The sequence below is a fragment of the Mesocricetus auratus genome, unplaced genomic scaffold, assembly GCF_017639785.1.
Source record: "Mesocricetus auratus isolate SY011 unplaced genomic scaffold, BCM_Maur_2.0 Super-Scaffold_100024, whole genome shotgun sequence".
Classification (NCBI taxonomy): domain Eukaryota; kingdom Metazoa; phylum Chordata; class Mammalia; order Rodentia; family Cricetidae; genus Mesocricetus; species Mesocricetus auratus.
The window spans coordinates 27,318,582-27,335,415 of record NW_024429205.1 but is presented as its reverse complement, the minus strand read 5'-3'; the positions used below and the strand labels follow the sequence as shown (position 1 = coordinate 27,335,415).

Sequence of the window (16,834 nt, the reverse complement as noted above, 5' to 3'; positions counted from 1 at the left end):
TTCTATGGGAGTCCAAAGTCCAAGTGTGTACTCCGGATGAATACTGATCTTCTGCCCAAGGCTCCATAGATTACCTAGGCCTCCTCACTGACACCCCCAGTTAGGGGATCTTGTCAGGTGAGCTGTTTCTGGGGGTTAAACCAGCCCAGTCTTAATCCCTTTGGTCATCAGTCCTCCCTCTCTGTTACTGGCTTTCTTGAGTTCAGCTCAGTACTTAACCAAGGGAGTCTGCGTCTGCTTCCATCAGTCACTGAATGAAGGTTCTGTTTCACAGACTCTCTGGCCATGGGATTGTAGGCTGGCACTCCCCAGATATATGTCTAAAATCCATATATGAGAGAGTACATGCCATGTTTCTCTTTTTGTGACTGCTTTACCTCGCTCAGGATGGTTTCTTCTAATGTTATCCATTTGCCAGCAAATCTCAAGATTCCATTGTTTTTTTCTGCTGAATAGTACTCCATTGTGTAGATATACCACCTTTTCTCTATCCACTGTTCGGTTGAGGGGCATCTAGGTTGCTTCCAAGTTCTGGCTATTTCAAATAATGCTGCTATGAACATAGTGGAGCAGACATTCTTGTTGTATGAATGGGCATCTTTTGGATATATGCCTAAGAGTGGAGTTGCTGGGTCTTGTGGTAGGTTTATTCTCATTTTTCTGAGGAATCTCCATATTGATTTCCAAAGTGGCTGAACAACTTGGCACTCCCACCAGCAATGGTGGAGTGTTCCCCTTTCACCACATCCTCTCCAGCATAAATTGTCATTGGTGTTTTTGATTTTAGCCATTCTGACAGGAGTGAGATGGTATCTCAGAGTTGTTTTGATTTGAATTTCCCGGATGGCTAAGGATGTTGAGCACTTTCTCAAGTGCCTCTCAGCCATTTTAGACTCCTCTATTGAAAATTCTCTATTTAGTTCTGTAGCACACTTTTAAATTGGATCCTTTGGTGTTTTGGAGACTTGCTTCTTGAGTTCTTTGTAAATTTTGGAGGTCAACCCTCTGTCAGATGTGGGGTTAGTGAATATTGTTTCCCATTCTGTGGGCTGTCTTTTTGTCTTGCTGACTATGTCCTTTGCCTTACAAATGCTTCTTAGATTCAGGAGGTCCCATTTATTAATTGTTGATCTCACTGTCTGTGCTACTGGTGTTATGTACAGGAAGCTCTCTCCTGTACCAATTCGTTCAAGGGTACCACCCACTTTCTCTTCTAAGAGGTTCAGTGTGGCTGGATTTATGTTGAGGTCTTTGATCCATTTGGACTTAAGTTTTGTGCATGGCGATAAACATGGATCGATCCACATTCTTCTACATGCCAGCCTCCAGCTATGCCAGCACCATCTTTTGTTGAAGATTCTTTCTTTATTCCATTGTATATTTTTAGCTTCTTTGTCAAAGATCAGATGTTCATAAGTGTGTGGGTTAATATCAGGGTTTTCAATTCGATTCCATTGGTCTACCTGTCTATTTTTGTGCCAATACCAAGCAATCTTCAGGACTATAGCTCTATAATAGAGCTTGAAGTCAGGGATGGTGATGCCTCCGGATGTTGCCTTGTGGAACAGGGCTGTTTTGGCTATCCTGGGTCTTTTGTTTTTCCATACAAAATTGATTATTGTTCTTTCAAGGTCTGTGAAGAATTGTGCTGGGATTTTAATGGGGATTGCATTGAATCTGTAGATTGCTTTTGGCAGGATTACCATTTTTACTACATTGATCCTACTTATCCAAGAGCATGGGAGATCTTTCCATTTTCTGAGGACATCTTTAATTTCTTTCTATAAAGAGTCAAAGTTCTTGTTTTACAGGTCTTTCACTTGTTTGGTAACCCCAGATATTTTATGTTGTTTGTGGCAATTGTAAAGGGTGATGTTTCTCTGATTTCTTTCTGAGCCCTTTTATCATCTGTATATACTAGGGCTACTGATTTTCTTGAGTTGATCTTGTAGCCTGCCACTTTGCTGAAGGTGTTAATCAGCTGTAAGGCTTCCCTGGCAAAGTTCTTTGGGTCATTTATGTAAACTATCATATCATCTGCAAACAGTGAAAGTTTGACCTCTTCCTTCCCATTTTGTATCCCCTTGTTCCCCTTTTGTTGTCCTATGGCAATGGGTAGAACTTCAAGTACCATGTTGAAAAGGTATGGAGAGAGTGGACAGCCTTGTCTTGTTCCTGATTTTAGAGGATTTGCATTGAGTTTCTGTCCATTTATTTTGATTTGGCTGTTGGTTTACTCTATATAGCTTTTATTATGTTTAAGTATGTTCCTGTTATCCCAGATCTCTCCAAAACCTTTATCATGAAGGGGTGTTGGATTTTGTCAAAGGCTTTTTCAGCAGCTAGTGAGATGATCATGTGATTTTCGTTTTTCAGCTTGTTTATATGGTGGATTACATTGATGGATTTTCGTATGTTGAACCATCCCTGCATCCCTGGGATGAAACCTACTTGATCATTGTGAATGATTGTTTGATGTGTTCTTAGATCTGGTTTGCCAGTATTTTATTGAGTATTTTTGCATCAATGTTCATGATGGATATTGGTCTGAAGTTCTCTTTCTTAGTTGTGTATTTGTGTGGCTTGGGGATCAAGGTTATTGAAGCCTTATAAAAAGAGTTTGGCAAAGACCCTTCTGCTTCTATTGCATGGAATACTTTGAGAAGAATTGGTATAATCTGTTCTTTGAATTTCTGGTAGATTTCGGCACTGAGGCCACCTGGACCTGGGCTTATTTAGGTTGGGAGACTTTTGCTTCTATTTCCATAGGGGTTATAGGTCTATTTAAATTGCTTATCTGTTCTTGATTTAATTTTGGAAAGTAATAGCTATCCAGGAAGTCGTCCATTTCTTTTAAATTTTCGAATTTTGTGGAGTAGAGGTTTTCAAAGTATGACATGATGATTCTCTGAATTTCCTCAGAGTCCGTTGTTATGTCCCCCTTTTCATTTCTGATTTTGTTAATTTGCATGTTCACTGTCTGCTGTTTGGTAGGTTTGGATAAAAGTTTGTCTATCTTGTTGATATTCTCAAAGAACCAACTCTTTGTTGCATTGATTCTTTGTATTGTTTTCCTACTTTCTACTTTATTGATTTCAGCCCTCAATTTGATTATTTCCTGGCATCTACTCCTCCTGGGGGAGTTTGCTACTTTGTGTCCTAGAGCTTTCAGCTGTGCTGTTAATTCTCTAGTATAAGTATTCTCCAGTTTCTTCAAGTGGGCACTTAGTGCTATGAACTTCCCCCATAGCACTGCTTTCAAAGTGTCCCATAGGTTTGAGTATGTTGTGTCTTCATTCTCATTGAATTCTAGGAAGTTTTTAATTTCTGTTTTTATTTCTTCTTTGACCCAGGAATGGTGAAGTTGTGCATTATTCAATTTCCACGAGTTTGTAGGTTTTCTGCAATTTGTGTTGTTGTTGAATTCTAATTTTAAAGCATGGTGATCTGATAAGATGCATGGAGTTATTCTAATTTTTTTGAAGCTGCTGGGGTTGGATATGTTGCCAAGTATGTGGTCGATTTTGAGAAGGTTCCATGTGGTGGTGAGAAGAAGGTATATTCTTTTTTATGTGGATGAAATTTTCTATAGATGTCTGTTAATCCCAGTTGGGTCATTACTTCTATTAGACCCTTTGCTTCTTTGTTGAGTTTCTGTCTGGTATTCCTGTCTAGTGGTGAGAGTGGTATGTTGAAATCTCCCACTTTAAGTGTGTGGGGCTTTATATGTGATTTAAGTTTTAGTAATGTTTCTTTTACAAATGTGGATGCCTTTGTATTTGGGGCATAGATGTTCAGGTTAGACACTTCATCTTGTTGGATTTAGCCTGTGATTAGTATGTAATGACCTCCTTCGTCTCTTTTGATTGATTTTATTTTAAAGTCTAATTTGTTAGATATTAGGATTGCTACCCCTGCTTGTTTCTTGGGTCCATTTGATTGGGTCCTTTAACTCTCAGGTAATGTCTGTCTTTGAGGGTGAGGTGTGTTTCTTGTATGCAGCAGAAGGATGGGTTTTGTCTTTGAATCCATTCTGCTAGCCTGTGTTTTTTATGGGTGAGTTAAGGCCATTAATGTTGAGAGATATTAAAGACCATTGATTGCTCATTCTTCTTTGATTTGGAATGATTAATGGTGGTGGAATTATATGTGGAATTTCACCCCTTTGTTCTTTTGGCTGTTGTTAGAGAGGGATTCTCTAATGCCTATGTTTTTCTGGTTGTAGTTAAGTTCCTTGGGTTGGATTTTTCCTTCCAAAACGTTGTGTAGGGCTGGGTTTTTGGATGACTATTGCTTGAATCTAGTTTTGTCATGGAATATCTTGTTTTCTCCATCTATAGTGACTGAGAGCTTTGCAGGGTATAGAAGCATGGGCTTGGTATTCATGGTCTCTTAGTGTTGGTGGAATATCCATCCAGGACCTTCTGGCTTTCAGAGTTTCCATGGAGAAATCAGGTGTAATTCTGATAGGTCTGCCTTTATATGTTACTTGGCCTTTTTCCTTAGCTGCTCTTAATATTCTTTCTTTATTCGGTATATTTGGGGTCTTGATTATTATGCGGTGAGGGGACATTTTGTGATCCATCTATTTGGTGTTGTGTAAGCTTCTTGTACCTTCATTGGCATGTCTTTCTTTAGGTTGGGAAAGTTTTCTTCTATGATTTTGTTGAATATGTTTTCTGCCCCTTTGAGGTGGTTTTCTTCTCCTTCTTCTATACCTATTATTCTTAGGTTTGGTCTTTTCATGGTGTCCCATATTTCCTGGATGTTTTGTGTTAAGGATTTGTTGGACTTAAGATTTTCTTTGGTTGATGAATCCATTTCTCCTAGTGTATCTTCAACACCTGAGATTCTCTCTTCCATCTCTTATATTCTGTTGGTAATGCTTGTATCAGTAGTACCTGACTGTTTGCCCAGCTTTTCTATTTCCTGCCTTTCTTAAGATTATGTTTTTTTTAATTGTCTCTATTTCAGTTTTCCAGCCTTGCACTGTTTGCATTGTTTCTTGCAGTTTTTGGTTTATCTTTTTGTCCATTTGTTGCCTTTTATGAATTTTTTGGTTTGTTCTTTCTTCCATTTCTTGCCTTTTTTGGTTTGCTTTTTCTTCCATTTCCTGCCTTTTTTGGTTTGTTTCTTCTTTCATTTCTTTTACTTTTGCTTTGTTTTTTCTTCCATTTCTTGCATTTTTTTGCTTTGCTTCTTCTTCCATTTTTTGGTTTGTTTTTTCTTCCATTTCTTGCATTTTTTGGCTTGTTTTTTCATCCATTCCTCTGAGGGATTTTCCTATATCCTCTTTTAGGGCCTCCATTATTTTCATGAAAGTGGTTTTAAGGTCATTCTCTTCTGCTTCATTTGCATTGGAATGTTGGAGTCTTGCTGGTGTGGAGTCTCTATAATTTGGTGGTGTCATATTTGTTTTTCTTTTGCTGAGTGTGTTTTTGTATTTTCTCTTTTCCATCTCTTCTTCTAGTGGGTGCAGAAAGAGCCCCTACTGGTCTGGTGGTTAGGGAACCAGAGTTCCCTTTTGGTGGGTGCTAGCAAGTCCAATAATCTGGTAGTTCTTCTATTCCTTGTCCTCATTCTGGTCCTGTGGTTAGAGAAGAAGACCAGGAATCTGGGGTGCTTAGCCTCCCCCCTGGTCCCCTGGTCCTTTTTCTGGATCTGCTGGTTTCCTGGTCTCGTTGGTAGGAGAGAAGTCCTGGAGTCTGGGGTGTTTGGCTCCTGCCAGGATTGGAAGCTCTGTGCAGTTCCCAGGTGATCCTCAGGCACTGGCACACCGGCCCCTATGCAGGGCCTTTTGTATTGGGTCCTGCTGGAACAGCTGGTCCCCTGGTCTCCCTGGCTCCTCTGGTTTCCTGGTCTCGTTGGTGGGAGAGAAAACCTGGAATCTGGGGTGCTTGGCTCCCACTGGGATTTGAAGCTCTGTGCAGTTTACAGGCAATCCCCAGGCACTGCAACACAGGCCCCTATGCAAGGCCTGTTGTACTTGGTCCTGCTGGAACAGCTGGTCTCCATAGAAAACTTTTTGGTAAATGTTAGAAAGACAGTCCAACAAGGACATACAGTCAAAAATTGTCACTTAGACTCAGATGCCAGGTAGTTTTCCCTTAGGAAGGACATCTCAAGATGAAATAGTATATGCTGGAGTATGTATACATGTGTAGAGTTCATGTTGGGAAGGCATAGGGACTAATATCTGAAAGGCCTCATGTTTGGTGCTGGCTTAATGAGTTCTAGGAGCTAAAACAGGTCCATGATGGGCGAGGATAGAATGTAAGTAGTAGAAAGTGGAAAGGGTGACTGAAGCCACAACAGTAAGGGTCCAGAACCTGTGCTGAGGACAAAAGTCTTCACTTTGATTTAATGAAAAACCAGTGAGATTTTAAAGCAGGAGTGTAATCAGGTTATACTTAAAGTTTTCTTCAGAGTACAGACATCTGAGGCTAGGTGTCAAGGCTCAAGTGACTGAAATAAATTGAAGTGTAGAATTGAAGATGCTAATGAAGTTGTGTGGGTGGGACTCCATCAAGTAGCGTGGGCAAAGGTAGTGATGAATGAGAGAGAGAGATATTTAATTCAAATGTGACCCCTGTAGTCAGGACTTGTGCAATCAAATTAATGAAAGCTCAACTCAGTGAGGTATAAATCAATAAAGAAATGAAAAAATAGGATTGTTAAAAAACTATCTCACTAATGTTAAATTTGGGTTTTGTTTGTTTATTTGTTTTGGTTTGGACACAGGAATTCCTTCTGTAGCTTTGACTGTCCTGGAACTAGCTCTGTAGACCAGGCTGGCATTGAACTTACAGAGATCCACTTGACTCTGCCTCCAGAGTGCTGGGATTAAAGGTGCATACCTCTAATGCCAGGCAAACTTAATGTTTTAATAACACAACTAAAGCAGAAGATGAGAAGGGTGTTTCTCAGATGCATTCAGTTTTCAGGGTGGGTTACAAAGAGCTCAAATGTAGTCACAAAGGGAGTATGTGTGGGAAAAAGGTTTTTAACAGTGTGCAGAATCCAAGGAGGCAGGAAGGAAGAATGAGAGTTTAGGATCCAAGCGAAGAGATTATAGAGAAATTGAAAGAATGTTCGAATCAAGTATAAATATCAAATATTACTCATAAATTTCATCAGATTGAGCAACTCAGCCTATTGATTAATTTGCAAAAGTAGTTTGAGATGGTAAATAAAGTACAAGATAGACCAACAGTGATGGAGAGGGACCAGAAATCAGTATGGAATTCATTAAAAACTGGTAGAAATAGGAACTAGCAATTATTCAGCAATCTCCGAACTGAATATAAAGCCAAGGAAAATGAAGTCAAGACAGTGAAGACGTCAATATACCCATATTGCTTGCAGCACCATTCATAGCAGCCAAGAGATGGAAACAAACTAAATGCTGTTCAGTTAGTGACTGGATACAGAAAATAGGGTACACATAGACACAGGGACACAAGCAAAATGAAACCCTGTGGTTTGTGGCAAATATATATGAAAATCGAGAAGATCATCTTAAGTGAATTGGGCCCTAAACAGAAAGACAAACACCATATGTTCCTTTCTACATGCAAAGCTGAAAAAAAATCTCAAAGTAGAAGAGTTGGATAGGAATTAACACAGATTAGAGGTGTGAAGGATAAATAGAATATGGTTAATGAATACAAAATAGTGTTACATGGGAATAATGAATTTTAGAATTCTATAGTACCTTGTTCACAATAGTGTATGGTTAGGGTCTGAGCTACTATCCTATGTCCTTTATGATGAATTGAAAGAGTTTACTATCTGCAATCATAAAGCATGATAGGAGGGGTCTGGAGAGATGGTTCAGTGTTAAGAGAACTTGCCCCTTTCCCAGAGGATGCAAGTTTGATTACTAGCATCCATAGAAAATGTCTCACAACCATATTTAACTCCAGCTCCAGAGAATACATCTGACTTCCCCAGACACCTTCACACATTTTCACATACCCACATATGCACACACACATATAGACATAACTAAAAATGGAAATAAATATTTAAAGTAGAATTGGCAGTAAGATTTTGTGATTGACCTGATTTGATCAGCATATATCGAACAAACACACAATGCTTAATAAATGTATGTATTTGTTATGAGTCTATTCAAAACAAAAATTCAAAACTAACATTTAAAATCATCTTACATTTTAGATTAATAATTATTGTGTTATCAGGGGAGTGAGACATCTCAGTAGGCAAAAGCACCTGCTGCCAAGGCATGTCATTCTCAGAACCTACATACTGTGAGTAGAGACCCAAGTCCTGCAAGTTGTTCCCTTAACCCCGTGCTCACACTCTGATGTGCATACACTGGCCACAATAAATAAATACATAGATATGTTGTAGAATATTTTAGTTTTCAGGCTAATGGAAAACTGTCCCTATATATACATACTGCATACATACATACATACATACATAAATTTATTTAGTTTATATATAATTATACATAATAATATATTATTGTTATTTGAACAATTAAAATCATAATTAAGTGATCTTAATGTTTTCTGTGATAGAATACACTTAATGAATTTCAATAAGATATCTTCACTTACTTGTACCACTAAGAGAAAAGTCACTTTAGTGAATGTGTGATTAGCTAAGGAGGTATCATTTTGTGGATAATTTACCTCAGGCTATTTCCCCCTGATGTTAGTATTTCAGTCAACATCTTCAAGATGAAAGGATGCTCTGTTGCCAGTTTGATCTACTTTGGAGAGGGATCATTGTGATCCTTTTAATTTAAAACAGTGAAAGAGTTAGGATTCTTAGTGATACTAACAATGTGATACTGGTGGTGCTTTGCATGCTCTGGGGAAGTTTCCAGGAAGAAAACTTTATAGGCACAAGTCAAGCTAAGTAATCTAGGCTGGTTAATTTACATAAGAGATATGCTTAAATGCTCTTGGGAGGAGCAGAGACCATTAAGGCTGCCATATTGCAAATACTGAGCCTTGTTCCTCATTCATGGCGGTGAGATCCATAGACTATGGGTAAATTTCTTGCTTTAGAAGGATGCTGTGCTATTGGCAACCCTCAAGGTGAATACTTAAACACTTTTCCTGAAAAAAAAATGTAAGAGGAATCTCTATTGGCCCTGATTCTAGGCAAACAGAGCCTTCCATTTTTCTTTTGTGAATAAAATCTTGAGTGATCATAATGAATGATGCTCTGTCTGCATCTAAAGCCAGGGTTCTATCAGCTAAGGAAACTGCTGGTTTTCAGTGTCTCTTTGACAGAGCTTCTTGGGAGATAAGAAAATAAAGACAGTATTTTGGATCACTTGAAAACTGTTCATGGAGTAATTCTGGGCCTCTGTTTGCCTCACCATATGGATGTATTTATCTGCAATAAGCAAATTTTGTGTGCCAGAATCCTGGACCAGATTGATGATTTTACAAATCAGTTATGTGGTGGGCATTTTATTAGCTTGACAATAAATATAGCAAATGTCTTATAGATATGAAATTGTCTATGTCCCTTGTAAAAAATGCAAAGTCTGACTACCCTTTCTATTGGATCAAATTTTAATTTTTGACCATGTTGCTTTTGAATATATCAAAGGGCATTTTTTATATACTGAAATTCTTAGTATGTTTTCATAGAATGGAACTAGAAAAGAATACACTTGCTGGACATGCTCAACTCCCAATTTTAAAATGTCCTCAAGAGTTTACAGATTACATTTGTGTGGATTTAAACTTTAGCTTCTTTGAAGATGGCATAGAATGAGATATATTACAACAAGCTACATAGCAAAGTCAAGAACTGAAGGGGAACCTTGGTCTTCATCTGAATCTATGCTGCTAAAAGTTAAAACACAATGAAAACATAAAATACACATCAAACTTCCCAAAGGTAATATGAAAAGGTGGGATGGAAAACACCTCAACCAGAAGTTTTATGCTGTTGCATGTAAATGTATTTTAGATATTGATTAAATAAATTACATTATACTATCATCTCTATCTCTTCTTTTTCAGTGTTATTTCTGAAACATTTAGAGTTATACACAAAGCTCATATTCTCTTTTTAAGGATCACTGCTTTAGATGAGCCTTCTACGTTCACAGGCCAGGGAGCAACTATTTACTAATTGATTAGATTTTCCCAGCCCATTGATATGCATGCACTCTGTGCCGCATTTGAGCAGGACTTCAATTTGCCTGATATACGTTGTAATATTTGATTTTATAGCAACCTATCAGAGAATGTAGGTCATACGTGTAAAAAGTGGAAGCTATGAGCACAGGCATCACTTTTTCATGAGTCCTAGATGATGCTGTTTATTACTATGAGCCATTGGGGAATCAGGAATTACTGCATGGAAAATAGCCTTTTGTTGTTGTTGTAACTTGTCATGAATGAAGGATTAAGAGGAAATTCAGTAACAGTTTGTCAGTGCCCTAGCTTTATAGTCATCATCAGTCATTTTTAACATAACTTAAAAAAACCGAATCCCCCAAAACAAAAATCAAACAATCAAACAAACAAAAACTATACTATCTCCAGACCTCAATAGATCACTTGACAGAATGTCCACAGTTTTTTCTTTTTAGGATAGCAATTTTGAGAAATTGAGGAATAATTATAACCAATGGCTTTCTCTGAAGTATGAATATATGTTAACACTTCAGTGACAATATGACCTGGAAATCTCTAGGAGCAGTTCCAGTGATCTGTGATACATATTATAGTTTGATGTCCCCTGATTCTAATACTGTGACCCAGGGTTGCCTCTACTAGACTTGATGATCATAGAGTTACTTTCTAACATCCACTGCTCATGCATTGTTTACTACCTTATTAGTTGAGACCCTCATCATTGAAAGTGTTTCAGTGATTATTGGATGATATTGTCACTTATTTCATACCATGAGTGGAACACAATGTGTTTCTTCCAGCTCTCCACTTACTACCTTTTATCTGTTTGTTGAGTGCATTATACCTACCACAGTTCTGTGTTTATTAATGCTGCTTATAGTCTTTCTTTTATTGATCACGTTTTATACATTTCATTCTCTTGAATAATGCATAATTCCCTATTGGCTATTTTGTAGCGAGATGTGCGTGTGTTAGCTTGCTTTCCAGGGCACTGTCTGAGCAGTTCCTCACCTGCTTCTCCTTCTTGTGTCTTACTATAATTTGACTTCAGGTCCCTGCATGGTTTTATGTGTCATTACTATTCCAAATGAAACTGCTTTGGCTCTCAGAAACCTGTCCCTTCCCTCTCACTGTGTGTGGAGCTCTTTCTCCAACATGTGAGTTTGTTTCTGCCATCTGAGATTTGCTGCACCAAAATCACTGTGAACAGGATGGGTGTGTTTTCTGCACAATGTGACACCATTTACTTCAAAGCCTATGCACATACATTTTAGTTGATTATCTGTATTTATTAGTTGTGTAGTGAGGATAGATCATTTAATGTGCTAACACTCAAATTTCCTAATTTATTAAATGGAGATAACAATACTGTGTCCCTTAAAAGAGTGTTATGTGGACTAAATAAGGTAATATCTATAGGATGCCTACAACACTTTAAACATAGTAAACACTGTGGGAATGTGGGCTAAACAAATAAATCAGAATTTTCCAAATTATTTGGGGAAAAAATAAAACAAGTTTTAGAAACTGATAGGATTGAAAAAGGTTCTATGGTGTTTGCTCCCTTTCACTTTATAGTTCTGTCCTTTCTTTTGCAACAGGCACATTCCCATCCCCAAGAGGTGCTTTCACAGACACATGCGTCATTTTCAATTGTCACATTGTTGCCAGGGGTGTGAGATAGAAGGTATTAGTTCAGTGGGAGGACAATCTTGCACATCAAGTAATTGCTCCAATAAGCCTCACCATGTTTGAATGGCCACTGCATTTCTAAATAGAAATCCTGTTCCTAATTATTTATAGCCAAGATATAAATTTCTTCCATATTGAAAATTAAAGGTCTTTCATTTGCTTTTCTGTGCTGTCCTCCGAAGCGCTACCACTCACCTGTTTTGAAAACATCTCTCATAGCTGTGTCACTCCTGATTCTCATGCAGTATCCACATTTGCAGTTGTTACAGTTATACACTTCATTTTCTTTCGTTGTTTACATGTGATGTGCTCATTTTTGTTTTGAGACATATACCACTGCATTGTAAATTATTTTGCTGTATCCACCCTTCTTTGCATAGGAGATAAGGTACTGCATTAATTTCTCTGATATTAAGTTTTTATCATCCATTGTTTCCTTTTATTATAATTATAATTGGAGCATATCCAATGTGATTATTAATTTAAGTGATGAGATAGACTTGAGCTTCAAAACTCCACAAAAGTAATTCGTGAATATTATTATTCATAAATAACACTCCATGATTATATGTATGGTGGTCATGCTAAATTAATATTTGATTACCTCTGCCTATTTTTGCATGTTTTATGTGATTTAATGGGAGTATGCTTTGTTTTGCCAACAAGGTTTCACATTCTTTTGGAAGAAAAACATTGCCTTGATTCGTTTTGAATCTATTCGCAGCTGGCATCGAATAAGTGGTGTTGACAGCCTGACTGAGACTTAAAGTGAAGCAGGAAAATTCAGAAAGTGGAGTCAGAAGTTTAAGGTAAATTGAAAATAGAGTGCTTGAAAATGTGAGTTCACCCCAAGGAAGCCTTCAAAGCTAAAGGACACAGGGGGACAGAGAATGCCTGCCGGGCTGTAACAGCAAGTGTGATGCTGAGGCAGACGCAAAGTTTAGCTGTGAGACAGATGCAGCTCTGCAAAGGCCTGGCTGTGCTTAGCACAGGCATCAAAAATTGTGAACCACACAGAATCGTGGTCTTTTTTCTGAGTGGACAGGAAACATCAGTAACATCAATCTTAAAATTGTGCATCTGTTGCTATGTCTCTCACACACATTCAGACACGTGCAAATGAAATTTCTGTTTTGAAAGATCAAACAGGAAGAAGTGTAGAAAATTAAACAGTTACTTCCAGTTCAATACATTGCCCTAAACAGTATGTGATTTCTACATTACTAATTTTAAACTACTAAGCTTGTAATTTAAAGATCAATAATATTATCTGTGACTGAATTTTTGTGAAATAGGTGTTTTATTCTTGTCCACATGTGTATGTTTATATGTCTGTAAGACACAAACATTTATATGTATTAATAAAATATGTGAACGATTTGTTATATCATTATTTGTAAAGGAAAACTCAGAATTATGGTATTTTCTTTATCTGTTAGGACAAATATTCAAATATAGGGACATAAGCTTATCTGACAAATGAAGTTTAAAACAAAAAGTTGCTCCAAATTGCAAACGTTATTGGACAGGATATGAAATGGCTAAAACAACAATGCCCTTTGGAATAAAACAGAGATACATTATAACTGCATTCACACATTATGGAGCAGGGATAATCTATGATGTATAAAAATAAAACTGGTAGATACATATCATTTAAAATATTAGCTTTAAGACTATTAAAATACAACAAAAATCATGGATGAGCAAAAAAAAGAATATTTTTCATTACACATTTTAGATAATGTACGTTTTAGAACAGTGCATGTATTATATTTCTAAAATAAGAGTTTATTTGATAAAAAGGAACAGTGGATACAATATAAAATTATTAACAATAGTACACAAAGATTGTGAATTTTATATAAAATTCTGGATGATGTGGTAGAGTTCAATGAATTCTCCCTTTATCTTACTTGTTCGTTTGAATCTGCAACAGCTCACTGAATATTTACTCTATGCAGCATTTTTAATTATCTTAAAAACACAGTACCCAGATAATGTATGCCCTTCCACAAGATCACGTGACTTGCTTGGACACATATTGGGGAATGAGACAATACACAAGTACAAAATTGTTACTATTAGTTATTGCAATCATATTCCATTAGAAGAAAACATTCAAGTTGTTAAACACAGCATTTGACAATGTTTTCTTCTTCACACTTACCATTAATACTTAAAAAGAAATAAAATTCTTAGCCCAAGAAACATATTTAAAACAGAATGGTCAAGATTTTTTTTAAAGCAATAGGACAAACCATGTAAAATGAAAATAGTAGAAGGTAATTTTGAGATACATTAGGAAACAGTTGAATGTATCATAGAAAAAGAAAAAACTAGCATAAAACTTCCAACAAAAGAGTAAGAAATAATTTTTTTCTTTCAAAGTTGATAGGGAATGTTCTTCTGTGTCTGTCTTGTTGTCTGATGAATAAAGCACTGTTGGCCAATAGAGAAGCAAGATAGGTGGGACTAGGAGTCGAGGAGGATTCTGGGAAATGTAGTAAAGAGAAATCACCATGTGATCTAGGCAGGAAGGGCAGAATTAGTGTTTAAGCAAGGACAAGCAAAAAATCACTCTCTGCTCTTCTCTTCTCTGTGGCGACTCTGTGCAGATGCAATGTAGACATCAATGGAGTAAGAAGCCCGAACCATTCCTCTGGTAAGAGAAGACCACGTGGAAATACTTAGATTTATAGAAATAGGTTAATAATTAAGTCAGAGCAAGCTAGTAAGAAACCATAGTCAATGGCCAACGGTTTCATAATTAATATAGTGTTTGTATGATTATTTGGAGCTGAAGTTGCGGCAGGGCCTAGCTGGGCCAAGAAACTTCTTCTTACAAAATGGCATCTGGACTTGGAGCATGAATTTCCACTTAACAAAAGCTTAAAAAGGGAGTTTTAGAAACAAAAGAGCAGGGACATGTATGGCTTGTTGGTAGCAGCATTTTCTCAGGTAGGCTCTGTTTTGCTCGAGACAAGCAGAGACTCTTGTGGCTCCGTTAAAGAATCTTCCTGCTTGGCATAAGTGGCAAAAACCTTCAAGGATCTTTTAAGAGGTCCTGCTAACAATTGAATGATGTCTACAAGCAGCTGGCAGTGGCTGTGACCAAGGTAGTAAGCATAACTCTCGTGCTGGCAGTAAATGTACCACGCCATCTTGAAAAGACAGTGGCCAAAACTGCTGTGGCTTTAATTTTAGCAATGTTGTTTAGCAGATAAAAGACTGTGTGGCTTAAAAAGGTAGAGATATAAGGTAAGACAGATTCAGATGAAGTAAAAGCTCTAAAAGGTTTACAGTGTGTTTAAATATATATGTAGATTTGGGAGAGAAAAGAAATAGAGTAGCTGGGTGTGGTGGCACACACCTTTAATCCCAGCACTTTGGAGGAAGAGGCAAGCAGATCTCTGTGATTTTAAGGCCAGCCTAGTATATAGAGTGAGTTCAAGGGCAGTAAAAGTTACACAGAGAAATCCTGTCTCAAAAACTGAAAAATAAAAGTAAAGGAAATAGAGTATTAATAAATAAATGAATAAATAAAAATAAGCCACGTAAAGATGGAAAATACAAAGAATCTGGATACCATATGCTATTGTGTTGTCTATGAATTGTTTGACTGCCGAGGAAACAGAAAAAAAATGCTAAAAGAAATGCTGCTGAATTAATCCAATTTATAAATTTTTTCATTTTTTTAATTTTATTTTCTAGTTTAAATTTAGATAAGAAACAAGGTTGCTTCACAAGTCAGTTCCAGGTCCCTCTCCCTTTCCCTCCCATCCTCCCATGCCCTCCTCCCAACCCCCCCCCCCGTTATCCCCTCATTCCCCCAGGGAGGGCGAGGCCCTCCATGGGGGTGTCCATAGTCTGTCATTTCATATAGGGCAGGGCCTAGACCCTTCCCCAAGAGTTCAGGGTGAGAGTGCACCTCACATTGTTCTATGGGAGTCCAAAGTCCGTGTGTATACTTGGGATGGGTACTGATCTGCTGCCCAAGGCTCAATAGATTCCCTAGGCCTCCTCACTGACACCCAGATTCAGGGGATCTTGATCAGTCCCATGCTGGATTCCCAGGCTGATGCCTGGGATTCAAGAGTTAACCTTTGTCTGGTCAGCTGTTTCTGGGGGTTAAACCAGCCCAGTCTTAATCCCTTTGATCATCAGTCCTCCCTCTCTGTTACTGGCTTTTTTGAGTTCAGCTCAGTACTTAACCAAGGGAGTCTGCCTCTTCTTCGATCAGCCACTAAATGAAGTTTCTGTTTCCCAGACTCTCTGGCCATTGGATTGTAGGCTGGCACTCCCCAGATCTATGTCTAAAGTCCATATATGAGAGAGTACATGCCATGTTTCTCTTTTTGTGACTGGGTTACCTCACTCAGGATGGTTTCTTCTAGTGTCATCCATTTGCCTGCGAATCTCATGATTCCATTGTTTTTTTCTGCTGAATAGTACTCCATTGTGTAAATGTACCACATTTTCTCTATCCACACTTCGAGTGAGGGACATCTAGGTTGCTTCCAAGTTCTGGCTATTACAAATAAATCTGCTATGAACATAGTGGAAAAGACATCTTTGTTGTATGAATGGGCATCTTTTTGATATATGCCTAAGAGTGGAGTTGATGGGTCTTGTGGTAGGTTTATTCCCATTTTTCTGAGGAATCTCCACACTGATTTCCAAAGTGGCTGAACCAGTTGGCACTCCCACCAGCAATGGAGGAGTGTCCCCCTTTCACCACATCCTCTCCAGCATAAATTGTCATTGGTGTTTTTGATTTTAGCCATTCTGACAGGAGTGAGATGGTATCTCAGAGTTGTTTTGATTTGCATTTCCCAGATGGCTAAGGATGTTAAGCAATTTCTCAAGTGCCTCTCAGCCATTTTAGACTCCTCTATTGAAAACTCTCTATTTAGTTCTGCAGCCCACTTTTTAATTGGGTCCTTTGATGTTTTGGAGACTTCAAAATTTAAGTATAAGGATATGTAACTTTGGAAAAGAGATTT

The 16,834-nt window shown here is 37.8% G+C and overlaps 1 long non-coding RNA gene across 3 annotated transcripts in view; it reads left to right on the top strand.

Annotated features, from left to right (window-relative positions):
• Positions 1-16,834, top strand: part of LOC121133866 — a 68,919-nt gene that overhangs the window by 48,511 nt on the left and 3,574 nt on the right. For all 3 annotated transcript variants that reach the window (XR_005870885.1, XR_005870883.1, XR_005870884.1), the window contains 2 exons: positions 12,495-12,637; positions 14,447-14,493. This is a non-coding gene — a long non-coding RNA (uncharacterized LOC121133866). The remainder of the gene's footprint in view (positions 1-12,494; positions 12,638-14,446; positions 14,494-16,834) is intronic.